The following is a 19,258-nucleotide window of genomic DNA, read 5'->3' on the forward strand; positions in this document are numbered from 1 at the left end:
TCCAACGAACAGTCCTTGTGCAGACGTTGCTTCCAGAGGCAGTATGGAACTCATTAGTATGTGTTGCGACCGAGGACTGAAGATTTGTACATCGATACGTGCTTCAGCGTCCCGTTCTGTGAGCTTGTGTGGCCTACAATTCGCGGCTGAGCCACTATTGCTCGTAGACATTTCCATTTCATAATAACAGCACTTACAGTTGACTGGGGCAGCTCTAGCGGGGCAGAAATGTGACTGACTTGTTGGGTGGCATCCTATGACAGTGCTGCGTTGAAAGTCACTGAGCTCTTCAGTTAGGCCATTGTACTGCCAATGTCTAACTATGGAGATTGCATGGCTGTGTGCTCAATTTTATACACCTGTCAGCAACGGGTATGGCTGAAATAGCCAAATCCACTTATTTGAAGGGGTGTCCACATCCTCTTGGTCATGTAGTGTATGTAGGCTATTAGATAAAACATTCTAGAAAAGCATCAATTGCAGCCCAATACCACATGATTATGACCCTCCCATAGCCTAATCTAAAAAGTCATAGTGTACTGACAAAATGTAGGACATGAGCAATGTTCTAAATGGCCTTTAGACTAGCTACATACATATTGGTATTATTAGGCTTGTTACAATGCAGTTCCTGTGCAAAGGGTATAAATAAGGAAACCGGTAGGTACCAATGGTAGTTTTGATAACGCCATGTGAAATCTACCACACTAGTTCTAAAGCAGTGACAAATTCAAAGAAATTTGCTCTGACCACATTTGGCCCACTGGAACAGAAAAACATAATATTCATAATCTCTATGATATCTGCACCCACCATTTACCACAACGATTTGCCATAATATTCTGTGAGTGTTTTCACAGAACTTCTCCTCCCAGTGACTCAACCGTTCAAAGGAAAAGAGGCCATAAATAATCATAATATACAGGTCATTATCCCCAGGGGAGGTCTTAACACCACTCTCCCCTCAACATCTAGCCTACACAGTCTAATGAAGGCAAGCCACAACACAACCAACCAGAGCAGAAAGAACCTAAAAATCAGAAGTGCATACTACATGGTATCAATATTTTGGACAAAACAGCAAGCATTATTAATAACTCGTATTCCCACTCGTGACATTATTACATCAAGCCTATGTCTTACCCTCCATCCTGTAACTAGGCTACTCTCCTGAGTCAGTGTGTGCACCTGCTGAGAAGGTTGACAGGCAGCCACAACTGTTAGACATCACTGTTCTGAGGCACTCCCCCACTCGTCTCCAAGGGGTCAATTAGCTCCTTAGTCTTAGTGTTAGGCTGGGTGTGTTTAATTAAATTAGAGTGTTTTCAATGTTTAACATCTTGCAGGACCAGGGCCACAATCAGTGGCACAAACAGGAACAACCTTCAGTGACCTCAAGCAGCAGCAGCAGTGGCTCCGGGACACTCAGGAAGAGCCTTTTTGCAGCCCCATGAACTTCCATATAAACACCGGAAATTACATTTAGCTGTGTACAAGCTGTTAAAGGGTAAGTAGCATAAACAAACCACATGTAACATGGATTTTTCAAGTTCTCTATTTTTCAAGTTACTACATAAAACTGATCTGAACGCCAAAGTCATGTCGGAAAATGTCAGAAGCTTTTTCCCTATAATATAAACTCCAATAGAAATAACTTCAAATATGTAACTTCACTCATGACTACTGGTTTCAATAAATTAAATTCTGAATGTATTGTTACAACTTGCAAAGTTGCTAGCCAACTAGCCTACTAACGATATGTTAGCAGTGCATGAGTCAGACAGTCGCTATCAGTCGCTACAGCTACATTAAAGTAAACCAATGTTTTGGAAATGCATAACTCCATCATACCAATTATCAAAGAGTGTTATGTATATGCAGTTATCTTAGCCAGCATCTTAGCCTAGCCAACCACCACAGTTATGGTCAGCAATCTAGAGCCCAACTACAGGAGACCAGCTAGAACACAACAAAAACATAACCGCAGATTAAAAGCAAAGAGAGAACAGAGATTTACAGATTAATGGCTGGGGCCTATCCCATGGCAAAACATAACTTCTTGGTGACAGGGGGACAGTATTGAGTAGCTTGGATAAATAAGGTGCCCAGAGTAAACTGCCTGCTACTCTGTCCCAGATGCGAATACATGCATATTATTAGTAGTATTGGATCGAAAACACTGAAGTTTCTAAAACTGTTTGAATGATGTCTGAGTATAACAGAACTATTATGGCAGGTAAAACCTGAGAAAAATCCAACCAGGAAGTGGGAAATCTGAGGTTTTTAGTTTCTCAATTCTTTGCCATTGCAATATACAGTGTAAATGGGGTCATATTGCACTTCCTACGGCTTCCACTAGATGTCAACAGTCTTTAGAACTTTGTTTCAGGATACTACTATGAAGTGGGGGCGAATGAGGGGGGAATGCACCAGGTGTCTGACAGAGTGCCACAGGCTCGTGAGGCGTGGTCACGAGAGAGTTAGCTCTCGTTTCATTACTTTTCTACAGACAATGGAATTCTCCAGTTGGAACATTATTGAAGATTTGTGATAAACATCCTAAAGATTGATTCTATACTTAGTTTGACAAGTTTCTACGACCTGTAATAACTTTTTGTCCAACGTTCGGCTGGACCTGAACGCGCATTTGGATTTGTTTGTTTAACAAAAGAAGCTATTTGGACATAAACAATGAACTTTATCGAACAAATCAAACATTTATTGTGGAACTAGGATTCCTGGGAGTGCATTCTGATGAAGATCAAAGGTAAGTGAATATTTATAATGCTATTTCTGACTAATGTGGACTACACAATATGGCGGATATCTTTTTGGCTGCTTTGTTGTCTGACGCTGTACTCAGATTGCATGGTTCGCTTTTTCCTTAACGTGAAATCTGACACAGCGGTTGCATTAAGGAGAAGTATCTCTAATTCCATGTATAACACTTGTATTTTCAGCATGAGAATTTCTGTAAATTGATGTGGCTCTCTGCACAGTCACCGCATGTTTTATAACTACTGAACGTAATGCGCCAATGTAAAATGAGATTTGATATAAATATGCACTGTAACATGAGGTCCTATGAGTGTCATCTGATGAAGATCAAAGGTTAGTGATTCATTGTCTCTATTTGTGCTTTATTTTGACTCCTCTCTTTGGCTGGAAAAATTGCTGTGTTTTTCTGTGACTTGGTGGTGACCTAACAATCGTTTGTGGTGCTTTCGCTGTAAAGCCTTTTTGAAATCAGACACTGTGGCTGGATTAACGCGAATTTTATCTTTAAAATGGTGTAAAGTACTTGTATGCTTGAGGAATTTTAATTATGAGATGTTTGTCGTTTTGAATTTGGCGCCCTTCACTTTCACTGGCTGTTGGAGAGGTGGGACGTAACCGTCCCACATATCCCAGAGAGGTTAAAGGAGCGCAGGTTGATTTAGCTACCACTGCAGGGGGTGGGCACCCCACCGGGCTGAAAGAGTAAGGGAAATCCAAAATAGATCGATTCCAGATGTCCAAGGTGGAAAAAGTTACAAAACTCCCATAGCCTACTTCACAGAGAACATGTCAAAAAGCAAAAAAAAAAAAGAAGGAGAACAGACTAGGTACTACATATTTAAAGCAAGCAGGTATGATTTTCTCCGTTGTGAGCCCATGGCAAAAAGCCATCATAGCCTGACCTAACGGGTCCCCACTAGACAACACAACCATAAAGGTCTGTGAAGAGCATGCTGCATGGCAACACGTACACAAGGAGCAGATGGGGCACATCACACTTCCTCGTGATTGGTGGATTGTAACTCACCACAAACACTTGGTCTGAAATGCAATTACATGCTAGCATGGCTAGTGGATAACATTTGCCAGCTTGAGCTAGCTAGTGAGCGAGCTAGCTAGCGTCTGAACTCTGTAGCACTAAGTACTTCACTGTCACCGTGGGGAAATGTTGCAGTATCATGTACACATTTAAAGTGCCGTTTAAATAGAGTAAACAAATAAATAATTGACAACACAAAATAGCTACATAAAAAAATATGTGATGGCGGCGACAGATATCGTCACCTCGCTTCAGGTCCTTAAAAAAAACAATGTATTATTTCTTACATTGTTAGCCCAGAAAATCGCAAGTGCTATTACATACAGCCGGGAAGAACCATTGGATATAAAAGCGACAATTTTACCAACATTACGACCAGGAACACGACTTTCCCCGAAGCAGATCCTTTGTTCGGACCTCCACCCTGGACATGGGACCTTATCCCTGAGGCCGACCCAAAACAGCGCGGTGGCTGCAGGAGAGGCAGACGGAGCGGCCTACTGGTCATACTTAGGTGAGCACACCATCCACCGTTTCCGAACATATTACTCGCCAATGTCCAATCTCTAGACAACAAGGTGGACGAAATTAGGGCACAAATTGCCTTCCAGAGAGACAGAGATTGTAACATTCTCTGTTTCACAGAAACATGGCTCACTAGGAATATGTTGTCAGAGTCAGTACAGCCACCCGGTTTCTTCATGCATTGCGCCAACAGAAATAAACATCTCTCTGGTAAAAGGAAGGGCGGGGTTGAATGCCTTGTGATTAATGACTCATGGTGTAATCATTACATACAGGAACTCAAGTCATTTTGTTCACCTGAACTAGAATTCCTTACAATCAAATGCCAACCTCATTATCTACCAAGAGAATTCTCTTTGATTCGTCACAGCCATGTATATCCACCCCCCAAGCAGACACCTTGACGGCCCTGAAAGAACTTCACTGGACTCTATGTAAACTGGAAACCATATATCCTGAGGCTGCATTTATTGTAGCTGGGGATTTTAACAAAGCTAATCTGAGAACAAGGCTTCCTAAATTCTATCAGCATATCAAATGCGTGACGTGAGCTGGAAGACTTGTGGACCATTGCTACTCGAACTTCCGCGATGCACACAAAGGCCTCCCTTCGGCAAATCGGACCATAACTACATTTTGTTGCTACCAGCCTATAGACAGAAACTAAAACAGGAAACACCCATGCTCAGGTCTATCCAACGCTGGTCTGACCAATCGGATTCCACGCTTCAAGATTGCTTCGATCACGTGAACTGGGATATGTTCCGGGTAGCCTCAGACAATAACATTGACGTATACGCCGACTCTATAAGGGAGTTTATTAGCAAGTGTATCGGTGTTGTACCAACTGTGACTATTAAAACCTGCCCTAACCAAAAACCGTAGATTGATGGCAGCATTCACGCAATACGCGAACCACCACTTTTAATCATGGCAAGGCGACTGGAAACATGACCGAATACAAATAGTGTAGCTATTCCCTCCGTAAGGCAATCAAACAAGCAGTGTCACAAAGTAGAGTCACAATTCAGCGGCTCAAACACGAGAGGTATGTGGCAGGGTCTACAGTCAATCACATTACAAAAAGAAAACCAGCCCCGTTGGACATCAACACCTTGCTCCCAGACAAATTAAACAAATTCTTTGCTCGCTTTGAGGACAATACAGTACCACTGACACGTTCACTACCAAAGCCTGTGGGCTCTCCTCCTCCGTGGCCAACGTGAGTAAAACACTCGCAAGGCTGCTGGCCCAGGCGGCATCCCTAGCCACGTCATCAGAGCATGCGCAGTGCTAGCGTCCCACATATCCCAGAGGTTAACAAAAATACTGATAAAAAAATACTTTCAAAATGCCAATGTTTATTTAGTTACGGATCCATAACGAATTACTATGGGAATAAATATCACTGAATTACAGAAATATTGGAACAAAGTTGTCTATTGAAGGTAAACAAATGGTTGCTTACTGAAAAATACTTTCAAAACACAGTCACGTTGTACAGCGCCATTATGGCTATTAGCAGGTAGCTGGACAATAAACTTGCCTAGGAGGAGGGTAGGGGGAATTATATCGTCAAATGTATTTCTTAGGTTGGCTGTATCACAACCGGCCATGATTTGTTGCAATTTCAGTTTAATCCACTAGAAAAGCCTAAACAAATAATACAACAAAAAGTATTACGTATCAAAGCCGACCATGATTGGGAGTCCCATAGGGCGGCGCACAATTGGCCCAGCATTTCTCCCTCTAAAAACAGAAATATATTATTTAGCCCTTCATTCAAATTACAATCACTCACTTTCATTTAAAAAAACAAAACAAATTAACCTCCAAAATATTATATATTATCAAGTTGTTGGCACAGTCATATAGCCGGAAATTACATCAAGCTGAGTGACTCATTCATAGCTTTGGATCAAAATAAATAAGTACCAACAATCTTTCTGATATTATTTAATAAAGAAATGTTTTGGTTATCCTGACCTGGACACCATGTACAGTGTTATAATAGCCCATTATGGCCCGTTAGCAGGACAATATACCTTCACCAACACCTCTCTGTATTTGATACTTTGTGGATGGGGCCTCCCCAGTGGCGCAGCTGTCTAAGTCACCGCATTGCAGTGCAAAATGCGTTGCTACAGATACCCGTGCCGGCCGACCACCGGGAGACCCATGAGCCGGCACAACACGGGGATTCTTTAGCTAAATAGCCCAGTACCGTAGCCTACTCCCGACCAACTTGTTGTACAGCACCATATTTTCCATTCCATCCCAACGGAAACACAGGTTTTTTTTCTTTGAATAGAACACCATAATATTAAGCAAAATTTCTTAAAATCAGTTCCATATACTATGTTCTTACAAAAAAAGGTTTTAAATTCTCTAGTACAGCTACTATTGAAGGCTATCAAATGCTTCTCAAAAAAGGCCTCTGGTGGTCAAATTAACATTAATGGTACCAGTGGTTGGCACTTAAATAATGTGCCATAGAATTCTGCGGCACCAAGCACGCTGTGCCACAGTACGCTGCCACTTTTAAAAGGACAAACCACTGTACAGGGTGTGGCTTAGGTTTTATATTTTTTTAGTCTTGAGGGCAAGACTCAGAACTGCAACCTAAAAAATCTCATCCAAGCATGTATATTTGACTCCAGGTACCTTGTGTGCTGTGGTGAATCCTTCTTCGCATATTTTCCTGGCTGACAGTGGAATTGCCAAACCAACAATACAAAAAAAAATACTATGGCCAAAAGATTTGTAAAACAGTCAGTATAGTAGTCAACATTAAAAGACCCCAGCTTTTTGAGTAGAGAAGATCCTCCATATGGTGTTGACAAATAGTGCATTGTAGGTAGTTTAGATTATATCCGTAAAAACATTCATAAATATGTAATATGTCAAAAACACACTTATGTTTGTACTTGTTTGTACTACCAGATTGTGATGACAACTAAGTTACTAAGTATTTGACCACACTATGTCGTTAAATTGGTGGGGTAAAAAGTCATGCTTCCTACCATTTAAGCACCACCCCCACTCTCATAAATAACCAGAAACAAAATCTATTATCATTTTTATTTAACTAGGCAAATCAGTTAAGAACTAATTTTTATTACAATCACGGCCTACCCTGGCCAAACCCGGACAGTGCTGGGCCAATTGAGTGCCGCCCTATGGGTCTCCCAATCACGGCCTACCCTGGCCAAACCCGGACAGTGCTGGGCCAATTGAGTGCCGCCCTATGGGTCTCCCAATCACAGCCGGATGTGATACATCCTGGATTCAAATCAGGGACTGTAGTGATGTTTATTGCACCGAGATGCAGTGCCTTAGGCAAGAGGCATCACTGAAGCATTATACTTAGCTCAATTCATTTGAAGCAGCCATTAGGTAAGTTCTATGGACTCAACTGGACTAGAATTTTCTAATAATTCTGTCATTTCCTAGTTGTGCTCTCCATAATCTGAGACAATGGACCTGGTTGTAAGGGAGGGAGGATGAGTTAGCTAGGCTAATTAGTGCAATAGACTACTTGCGCAAAGAGAGACCCTATCTAGCCTACTACAATTTGTATCAACTTATTTCAGAGTAGCTAGCTGCAGTGCTTTCGGAAATTATTTACACCCAATTGGCTTTTTCCACATTTTCTTGTTAAAGACTGAATTTAAAATAGTTTAAACTGAGTTATGTTGTTCAGGAGTAAAAATGTCACAAGTTGCATGGGCTCACTCGGTGCAAGTTTTTAACATGATTTTTTAACGACTACCTCATCTCTGTACCCAACACTACATATAATTGTAAAGGTATAATTGAATAAAATTATTCATCCTGTTTGCAACAAGGCACTAAATTAATATGTAAAAAAATCTGCCAAAGCAATTCCCTTTTTGTCCTGAATAGAAAGTATTATGTTTGGGGCAAACCCAATGACATACATTACCGTACCACTCTCCATATTTTCAAGCACAGCAGTGGCTGTATCATGTTATGGGTATGCTTGTAATCATTAAGGACAGAGGAGTTTTTCAGGATAAAAAAATGGACACGTAATGGTGCTAAGCACAAGCAAAAACAATGGTTCAGCCTGCTTTGCACCAGACACTGGGAGATGAATTCCCCTTACAGCAGAACAATAACTTAAAAACAAGGTCAAATCGACACCGGAGTTGCTTACCAAAAAGGCAGTGAATGTTCCTGGTCGAGTTACAGTTTTTTAACTACTTAAATCTATGGCAAGACCTGAAAATGGTTGTCTAGCAATGGTCAACAATCGATTTGACAGAGTTAGAAGAATTCTCAAGAATAATGGGAAAATATTGCACAATTCAGGCACCAAAGGTGCTTCTACAAAGTATTGACTCAGTGGTGTTAATACTTATGTAAATTAGATTTATTTCAATAAATTCACTAGAATTTCTATAAAAATGTTTTCATTTTTTCATTATAGGGTATTTTGTGAGTAGATGGGTGAAAAAAAAGTATTTATCCATTTTGAAATTGAGGCTGTAACAAAATGTGGAATAAGTCAAGGGTTATGAATACTTTGAAGGCACTGTCAATCCCAAATACACAAAGAAAATAAATAATGATTATGTTATGGTAGCTAGCTAAGCCTTTTTATTTACAGTTGAATGCAATGAATTAATTAGCTATAGTATGGTCATCTACTGTAGTTAGTATTGCACAGTATGCTGACATTTCGGTACTTTTTCAATACTAGAACATAAAAAAATGTTTGGTACTAGAATGTCACTTTACAATGCAAGAATCCAGCCTACAAAGCTGGAAGCTACTGGTAATTTTCCTTGCTAGCTCACAGCTGAAGCTAAAAAAAAATCTATTCACTATCCTAGTACTTTGTGATACCATAACGCAAAATGCCACCAAAACCATATTAATTTGCAGTTGCTCGCTCACGTCTCTTCCAAAGATTATCTATTGTCTCAGCGAACTGACAGAGAATCTCAATTGCATTCAACTCCTCTCCCCTCTTCAAAACCCATTGTTTGAGAACGTCAGAGGTCCCTCTCATCTGACCTCCAATGGGTTTTAAGGAGGCGAGAAGAGAGGAGTATGCCCATATGATTGCTGCGTGTGTGGACGTGTTTTAACTATTCTTGCGGGGATCAGAAGTCCTAACAAGAAAAGTAAACAAACTAAAATTGTATCAACTGGGGACATTGTTTGTCCCCACAAGGTCAAATGCTATTTCTAAAGGGTTAAGGTTAGAATTAGGGTTAGGTTTTGGCGTTAGGATCTAGGGTTAGTTTTAGGGTTAGGAGCTAGAGTAAGAGTACGGCTTAGGTTTATTGTTAGGGAAAATAGGATATTAAATGAGACGGAATTGTGTGTCCCCACAAGTTTAGCTGTACAAGACTGTATGTGTGTGTGAGAGAGAGTGAAAAGAGAATAGGTCTCAGATGGGCCACCCCCTCTTACCTCGTGAATGACGTCATTACTGGTTAAAGAGACAGCATACACTTTTATATAAATCTATGCAAAGGTTGTTGATCAGTACAATAAAAGACCCAAAAGGAAGGGAAACAGATTGTCATCTGTAGCCCCATGAAATAAGCTCAATAACTCAATACATGCACACACTACTTGAAAGATTTACCATTCAAATAAATTATTACCATTGGGTGTTCTGTAGTTCGATTGTTTTTACTAAAGTCAAATTGGTTGTTGAATTGATTCATTAACGCATACATGCCTCAAATGTTGACAATTTATTTTAGAATGTAATGATATTGAACTAATATTGTGTGACTTCGGCTAATATGCCTTCTTTTTTTTGCTGTGGTATCAAGTATCCTAGTGCTAAACCTGGAATCGAAGTCAGAATTTTGGTATGGTAACAGAAGATGCTTAGTAAAATTAGGATTGCAGTAGCTTTAGCCTAATAATGGACTAAAGGAGCCTAACATTACTCTTTATAGTCCAAGGACCTTACATGTTCTGTTTAGAGGTGAACTGGCTGACAGCCAAAACAGGCTAATACTCCATCTAAACGTGAATCGACTGTCAATTGCGGTACTGTCCTAAAAACAAAGCACTCTACTTCCATATCACATAAAAATAATTTCACAAATACAAAATATACACTTACTGTACAGCCAAGGTTAGCGACACCTTAATTGGGGAATTACGGGCTCATAGTAATGGCCGGAATAATGGAACGGTATCCAATACATTAACATAGTTTCCATTTGGTTGATACAATTCCATTCCAGCCTCTACTATCAGCAATACTCCCCTCAGCAAACCACTGTGCCGTGCCGTACACCGTTTTAACACAGTATTTTTCAGGGACAAGTCGGCATCCGTCCTCGTTAACACACAGGTGTTCGAAGACGCAGATAGCCAATTAGCACAGTTACGAGATAAAAAAGTATAGCTGATGATGAAAAATAGGTTACTTATTTTTACAAAACTGTACCAATTCAATGCGTTTTGACGTTCAGAACGAACATCGGGCTCTTAAAGTATCTTCTGTCCGGAGAAGTGATATTCAATGGACGCTGAAGGTAGTTAGCTAGCGTCTATGAATGGGTTAGCTTTAGCCTAGCTAGCTAGCTTGACGTGAGATGTAGCTACGTTACGCCTCAATATTTGCTCAGAAGGTGACGCAGAAAGCAGCTGCAACATTTCAAGAAGTTGCAGCTGAATACAAAATGGTTAGTAACATCATTCACTGTAACTAAGCTCACTATGACAGTCAAATGCTAGCTAGCTGGCTGTGTCGCCAGCTATCTGGAATGACCACTGACTGTCGTAAACAACTCAGGGGAACAATGGCCAGGGTTTTTGTTGTTTTAGCCGATTGTTTTACAGGAATTATTATTGGTAAGCTGAAAACGATTTCAACATATGCATGTTCATGAAAGTAGCGATGACTCAAACCATTATTGTCAGTGTCTGTAGAAATATAATACGTCATATAGCTAACGGTAGCTGTCATTCAGAAAAACAAGTCATTACCGACAACTACCTAGAGAAAAAAAAATAGATATTTGACAGTCATGAAAGAGCATCAGAAATTCCTAATAATGCACACACCTTACACGAACGATTTTTTCCCCCTTTGAAATTCCCCAGTATATATTTCTATATATCAATAAAATGGACCTGTTTACCTGTTAGAGTCTCTACACTCCACAGGGCGCCGCCATCTTGAACACATCACAGCCCATCCCTCTTTAATCAACCTCCGCTGACTCGCACGCAAAGTAATCCCTTATTAGCGAGCCATTCAGAATATGACACTGACTAGTCTATTTACCTAAATAATGCTACAGCTAGGCTCATTTAAATACTTCCATTCTGCTTCAATCATATTTCAGTGCACCGCACTCATGTCCTCAATCCACGAGAAACTTGGCATTGTTTTTCTCATAGGTGGAGGGATGAATTTATCTGTACTGCGGTTTTCGCGTGACGGGCATGAGTCAGGTAGTGAGCGCATGCGCTGAATATATAATGCAAACTTTCTAACAATGGCCAGATTCGATTATGCTAAAACACAGTGTCATTTAAAAATCTTCCCATTTTGAAATAGTTCCCAATCCTTTTATTTTTTTATTAACAAAAAATCAATACAAAAAGTACATGGGGAACACACGTATGTATAAAGAATATGCAAAGGACATCTGCTAGGGGGTACAATATCCCAATACACAAGGACATACACACATTTATAATTCTAACAGATTCTTTAATTGTCTTAAAATATAGTTCAATTTATTTTTGCAAGATAACAAAATGTGGGGTTTTGTTTCTAAATGTACATAAGTGAATATGAAATTTGGCCAAAAGAATTATGAAATGAATTAAATAAGATTCTTTACTATTTATTTGACCTTTTTATATAACTAGGCAAGTCAGTAAATTACAAATTCTTATTTTCAATGACAGCCTAGGAAGAGCCTGTTCAGGGGCAGAACGACATATTTGTAGCTTGTCAGCTCTGGGGTGTGAACTTGCAACCTTCCGGTTACTAGTCTAACGCTCTAACCACTAGGCTACTCTGCCACCTACTTATGATATAAATAAATTGAAACAATCAGTACATCTCTCCATAATAGTGTAAAATCTTCATAAATGTATTAAATTATAAATCTACTGATGTCATGCCACAGATTCCTTACATGAATACAATGCTAAAAAAGATGCAACTGTTTCTGTGTGGTCATTACAAAAGGTACAATTTCAATTGATGTGTTTTTAGTGGTTGGCAGGATAATATTTATGAATAATTTTAAAGCAAACCTTCTTCAGTTGTTTAAAAAAGTAGGTATGTGTGTGGCAACATCCACACCTTTTCCCAACATATTATCAATAAAACCATTCTAATAAGGCAAAACATATGGTATAGATGGATACAACACCCTGTTGAAACAAGGCTCTTATAGCTCCATTGTTGTTGAATGGACTTAAAGAAAAACACATGTTTCCTACTGATGAGTCAACAGGGTTGCACCTGAGGGAATGGTATCTAAAACAATTGCAAAATCTTTAGGTGTTGCAAGGATCTTGTAAAGTGATAAGAATGCCTTATAATGAAGTAAAACACCCTCTGCATTTACAAGTTGGCTCACCAATAGGATATTATTTCGGAACCAATATTCTAAAAACGAAGAAGTATTTTTATACAATATGTCCCCATTATTCCATATACAACATCAAAACCCAATCCTTCGTGGCCCCGTTCAATGGCCCGTGACGTGTACAGGCAAAGCGGTGAAGGAGGAGCACCAATCTCAAATTTAACCGTAGCCTAATCTGCATATCTCCGTCAAAAAGGCAGCATGCCGCATCGTCCTGAAACATCTCTTTTCCATAAAATACATCTTTGAATTTTCAACTTAATTTTCGTTAGGAAGGCAGATAACGCGTTTTTATAAAAAGCAATCACTTGCGTGTGAAAACACAGAATCCTACTAATTAGGCTACTCCAGGTTCTTAACTACGCCACTTTTGTTTGAGTCAATTTCGCCATGGGATTTGAACTGGGCACCTGGTTCACGCCCGGGAGGCAGCCCGGTTTCAAAATAAATACAATCAACGTTCACCCGTTGCAAAACACTCCCGGGCTAGATGAAAAGAATCCCCTCAGTAATGCCGGGTTCACGAGCTAGTCGAAACTCGGAAATTCCAGACTTGATAACTGATTGAACGCCACACGTGTATAATTACAAGCGGTTAGCAAGTCGGAAATGTACGAGTTTCCTAGTTCCGACTCCCGTTGAAGTAGAAATGTAAAATAGTTAAAGTTATGGTTAGGGTATGGTGCTATCCCAAGGATGCCGGAAAGACCATAATCATAATAGTAGGCAGGGCAAACTTTCTTTTTAAAACATATCCAATCAATGAATCATAGCCGATTCTTGTGCTCACAAATTGAAATGTGCAACACAGAAATATTTTCTAAATGTTAGCTGATGTTGTTATTACATTATACAAACCAAGCATCTCTTAAACTGCTTTGAGTGGTAAATACGTTATCAATATGATTTCCTTGACCACAGCTATTAGTTTAGATACAGATTTGTGAACATAAATCCAATGTAGGAGATCCCAGGTTTTGCTGGAGGGAAGACATGGTTTTATGGGAGGCATTGTTGAACTGTTCCATCAGATGTTGCCTCCCTATAAAACCATGCCTCTTCTTTCTAGCCTATTAGTAGCTTTCTATGGACATTACATTTGATTAACTACATGTTGTCTTGAAAAGTGCACATTAGGCAAGGGCTACATGTATTAGTGATCAAACAATGGCAGCATAATGTTGTTAATGTTGTTTATGAATTAGTATATTTAAAAAGAAGCTTAAAATAATACAGAAGATACCAAAACCCAATAGTACATTATTGGCTTGCACATAAGGCGCTACTGCCCCAAAATGCTCCTTGATAAACCAAATCAAACCATTCAATATGCTTGCACTGCCCTCTTCTGGGACCAAAAAATATCCCCAGATGATCAAGATATTGTCAATAAAAACATTGACTCTGTGACAGAGGCGCTCTAGGCGGTGGCGGTATCAGTGGAGGCATACAAATGGATGGATCCAGTGAAATGCCCAATGTGAAGGCTTTTATTAGTGAAGAATTATAGGCGACAAATACACACTTAAAACAAAAATAACAAACAGGACTATGAATGTACACTCAAGATAAACTAAAAAACAAGTTCACCAGTCAATAAATCAAAACAGGCTTCAATCATGCCTGAAACATACCCTGAGTGTGGCAACGTTACCCCTGTCTCATCAGAAGGGGAATGACCTGGGGTTAATAGCATAGCTGGAACACTCAATCAATAGGACCATACCATTATTAACCAATCAATAATTCTGGTTTAAGCATGGAATCTTAATTTTAAAAATAAGGTTACACATCCACAATTACCCTATGCTTCAATTAAGTAGAACCCTGCATTAAGCAGTAATATACTGTGCTAGCGTACACTTCCCCTTGGGACTTGGTCACCTTTACAATCAACCACCCAGGATAATTGGTGCTCTCAGGACATGTCCTAACTGAGCATGGCAATAGAAATAAAAAGGCACATAAGACATTATGTAGGCTGGGCCTATATCTCTTGATGAAGGCCTAATCTCACAATCCTTCCTTCCAACATTGTGTCAGTCAAACAATCCTGCAACTAACTCAGAATTGTAGGCTATTAGTCATCAAGCCTCTTAAACCTATGAGTTCACTTTATAGGCCTACTGCTCTGTAACCAATTCAATAGTCTATACACAGAGCAATAAAGCAGACTCAAATGTTTGCAAGCAAATATCTTTTTTTACGCTCAATAGCGGTCAACCGATCCTACAAACGAAAATGATCGATCAAGCCATCCGCATTGTAGAATTAGTGTGTGCATGCACTGCACATTATGGTATCACGGGGAATAAGCTTGACAGGAGTAATTTATAATTGACAGCAGTGAATTGTGGGATGATGATGTGGAAGCACATGTCTCCAGTGTCGGAGTTAAGAGCGGGCTTTAGGGTGCCTGGCCCGCCCTACAGTACCTCCTTGCCCATCCAAATAAAATGTTGATAATTTGACCGAGACATGAGCAGACAGAAAGACTCAATCTCAGTTCAAATCAGTGCCCCTCTGTCTCGTAAAATCTGATAGTCTGGACCAAAAAATCAAAAATGACCATACAGCAAATATGTCTATGCTTTCTCCGGTGATATAGTTTCAGCGGAGAGGAAGAGACAAAGAGGCTCTCCCTAAAATATGTCTAGTATAAGCCCAATGCATTTTTATAGGACTAATATGCAGACTTAAGCGGGTCGCCTGCCTTCCCACCTTTGGGACAACGACTCCCATTGTTAGGGTGGAGACATGAGCATCTCTTCATTATATACAAATGAAGAGGGGCAAAGATATGGTGCATCTCTCTCCAGAATGTATATGACGGAAGACGCCCATTTGGCAACGTCTCATTTCTGAGTCTTAACTCACCACGTTCACCACTCATTGGAAACAAAAATAGCTTTCTGTCCCGAGCTCACTGGTGCAGGAAACTTTGAGAGCCCGGAATAGGCTAGTCGATACAATGTTGCAAGTTCATTAGCAACAGCTTCTGGCTGGACCCTGTGATGATTTGATGCAATGTTGAACTTCACTAGCAATAGCTCAAGTCAAGACAGATAGAAAGGGAGGCAGAGAAGAGAGATGCATGTCATTGAGAATTCTGGTTCTTTCATCAGGATACTTTCTACTGTTTTTATTTGTCAGCTTTAGACCTATGTATTTTAGTTAGTTGATGGAAGTTACGAGCCTACTGCTGCATTGGCCTATAGGCTCTCTGAGTTCTATGCTCTCATTTCTTTAGCCACCAATGGATCACAGAGGATTAATGCATCCATATGGCAGGGTCTACTGCTCTCACCATAGTCACATTTTTACTTTAGATTTTACTTCAGATCTGTAAGATTAACCACGTGACAATGATTTTGAGAAACAAAAATGTTAGGCCCTATTATTGAAATGAAACTGTTCTTCAAAAATGTGTATATAAAAATAATCATACCGGGCATGCATGGTAGAAATGGTAGGATAAATCAAATCCCCAAACTTGAAACTCATGAGCTGCCTATTGTCTTGTACTTGTCACGGTCATTATATGGAGGAGGTAAGCGTGGTAAGCGTACATTCTATTTATTTAACGAATGAACACAGGACAAACAACCAAACGACCCGTGACACTATCTAAACGAGTGCTGACAGGCAACCACACATAGACAAGAACCCATGTAAGTCGCTCTGGATAAGAGCGTCTGCTAAATGACTTAAATGTAATGTAAATGAAAAATGGCAACCTAAATAGGATCCCCAATCAGAGACAGCGATAAACAGCTGCCTCTGATTGGGAACCAATTCAGGCCACCATAGACATACAATTACCTAGACTTACAAAACCCCTAAAAACCCAAGACATACAAAACAAGCATACCCACCCTCGTCACACCCTGACCTAACCAAAATAATAACGAAAACAGAGATAACTAAGGTCAGGGCGTGACAGTACTATTATACCCATTTCAAAAACACGTGCACACATAGGAGGTCGCGTGGAAAAATGAGCCCGCCTATGGAAATCAAAGGCCCATCCAACTGAATCGTTCTGACGCCGGGTCTGCATGCCTCCCAAACGGTAGGAAGCACATGCCTCCCAGGAGGTAGTTTGGATAGTCCCTATTTAGTGATTGAGATTGCACATAACGATGACTGCATTTGGAAATCATGAAATAGGTCAGAAAAACAAATAAATATCTAAGCACTTTATAAAGGCACAGATCTGATACAAATCATATTCTGATTAATAAAGCCATGATTAGATTGTTATAGTGATTATAAACTATTGTCAAATATGATACTGTATACTATTTGAATGGTTATGATTTTAATTGAAGAGTTCAATAATCAAATATATTACCAATATAAGTAATTACTGGGTTAGTTTCATCTCGTATGTATCACATATTGAAAACTCTATGAACGTTTAGCATACTTTTTCAAATATGTACTATTTTGAAAATACACAAACTCCATTATTACCTATGTGATGTATCTCATATTGGAGACTTAATTAAAGGACATTTTCAAATACTTAGTCAGCAACTACTCAATTAATCCCATTTATTTTATAAAGCCCTTTTTACATCAGCAGTTGTCACTAAGTGCTTATAAACATACCCAGCCTAAAACTCCAAAGAGCAAGCAATGCAGATGTAGATGCACAGTGGCTAGGAAAAACTCCCTAGAAAATAAGGAACCTAAGAAGAAACCTTGAGAGGAACCAGGCTCTGAGGGGTGGCCAGTCCTCTTCTGACTGTGCCAGGAGGAAATTATAAGAGTACATGGTCATTAAGGCCAGATCATTCTTCAAGTTGTTCAAACATTCATAGATGACCTGCAGAGTCAAATAATAATCACAGTGGTTAAAGGGGGTGCAAATGTAAGTTGGCTTTTCATAGCTGAGCATTCAGAAGCTGAGACAGCTGAAAAACAGAGGGTGAGAGAAAGAGAGCGAGAGAGAGGGTTGAAACTGCAGGTCCGGTGAACAAGTCAGGGTTCCAAGTACTCCACTATCTATGTTATGCACTAGAAGCATTTTTACTTTAACATTTTGGAAATGCACCCCTCCAAACCTATTTACATTGCATATGCGATAATGGCATTTATCCTATATTGGATACGCAATTAAAGGGCCCTTTCTAATACTTTGACAGCAAACTCAATGGATTCATGTAGAACAACTACTCTAATGTTATGGACTAGAAGCATTTTTAGACATCTGTGGTATTGTGTTGTGTGACAAAACTGCATATTTTAAAGTGGCATTTTATTGTCCCCAGTACAAGGTACACCTGTGTAATATTATTATTTATTTATTCAGTTAAGAACTCATTCTTATTTACAATGATGGCCTACCCCGACCAAACCCAATTGTGCACCGCCCTATGGGACTCCCAATCACGGCCGGTTGGGATACAGCCTGGATTTGAACCACGGTGTCTGTAGTAACACCTCTAGCACTGAGATACAGTGCCTTATAACCCCTGCGCCAATCGGGAGCCCAATCATCATGCTGTTTAATTAGCTTCTTGATATGCTGCACCTATAAAGTGGATGAATTATCTTGTCAAAGGACAAATGTCCCTAATATGGATGTAAAAAAATGTGTGCACAACATTTGGGAGAAATTAGCTTTCTGTGTCTATAGAACATTTTGGGGATTTTTTATTTCAGCTCATCACCTAACGGGGATCTGGGCCTGGTCGGGAGTTTGTATTATATCCTCCCGTCCGACTCATTGAAGCTCATGAAACACGGGACCAACACTTTACAGGTTGCGTTTATATTTTTGTTCAGTGTAAATGCTAAATTAAAGTGCCGTTACATATGTACTCCGCAAACTCAATCGATAATTCAAAGTCTGTTTCAAATATTATGCTGTTTTATTGAAGCTTGTTCTTATCACGTGATTTCATGAGATTGTTGAGATAAATTAGAGATTAAATCCTTGCTATTCTATACCTTCACCTGAATAACTGACAACCATCAATCTATACACAATACCCCATAATGACAAATAAAAGTTTTTTTTTTTAGAAATTGTTGCTAATTTATTAAAATAAAAAACTGAAATATCACATTTACATAAGTATTCAGACCAGTATTAAAATGTTCTAAAAATCTGTTTTGCTTTGTCATTAGGGGGTATTGTGTGTAGATTGTTGAAGATTTCATTTAACCCATTTTAGAAAAAGACTAATGTAACAAAATGTGGAAAAAGTCAAAAGGGTCTGAATACTTTCCGAAGGCACTATTCATGAAAAGATTAGATGAGCTGAACTTTGTTTTCCCTGAGGAGAAGTTTGTT

The 19,258-nt window shown here is 39.5% G+C and overlaps 1 protein-coding gene across 2 annotated transcripts in view; it reads right to left on the reverse strand.

Moving 5' to 3' along the window:
- The window catches only part of LOC124048898 (hamartin-like), a 29,937-nt gene extending 18,252 nt beyond the window's left edge, over positions 1-11,685 (reverse strand). The window contains exon 1 of one of the 2 annotated variants that reach the window (XM_046370066.1): positions 11,485-11,685. The gene's annotated coding sequence lies outside the window, so the exon portion shown is untranslated. Of the gene's footprint in view, positions 1-10,457; positions 10,596-11,484 lie in introns of those variants that run through there. The other variant, XM_046370067.1, reaches the window with a different exon arrangement.
- Between the last annotated feature and the right edge of the window lie 7,573 nt (positions 11,686-19,258).

The sequence above is a fragment of the Oncorhynchus gorbuscha genome, linkage group LG11 (assembly GCF_021184085.1).
Source record: "Oncorhynchus gorbuscha isolate QuinsamMale2020 ecotype Even-year linkage group LG11, OgorEven_v1.0, whole genome shotgun sequence".
Classification (NCBI taxonomy): Eukaryota; Metazoa; Chordata; class Actinopteri; order Salmoniformes; family Salmonidae; genus Oncorhynchus; species Oncorhynchus gorbuscha.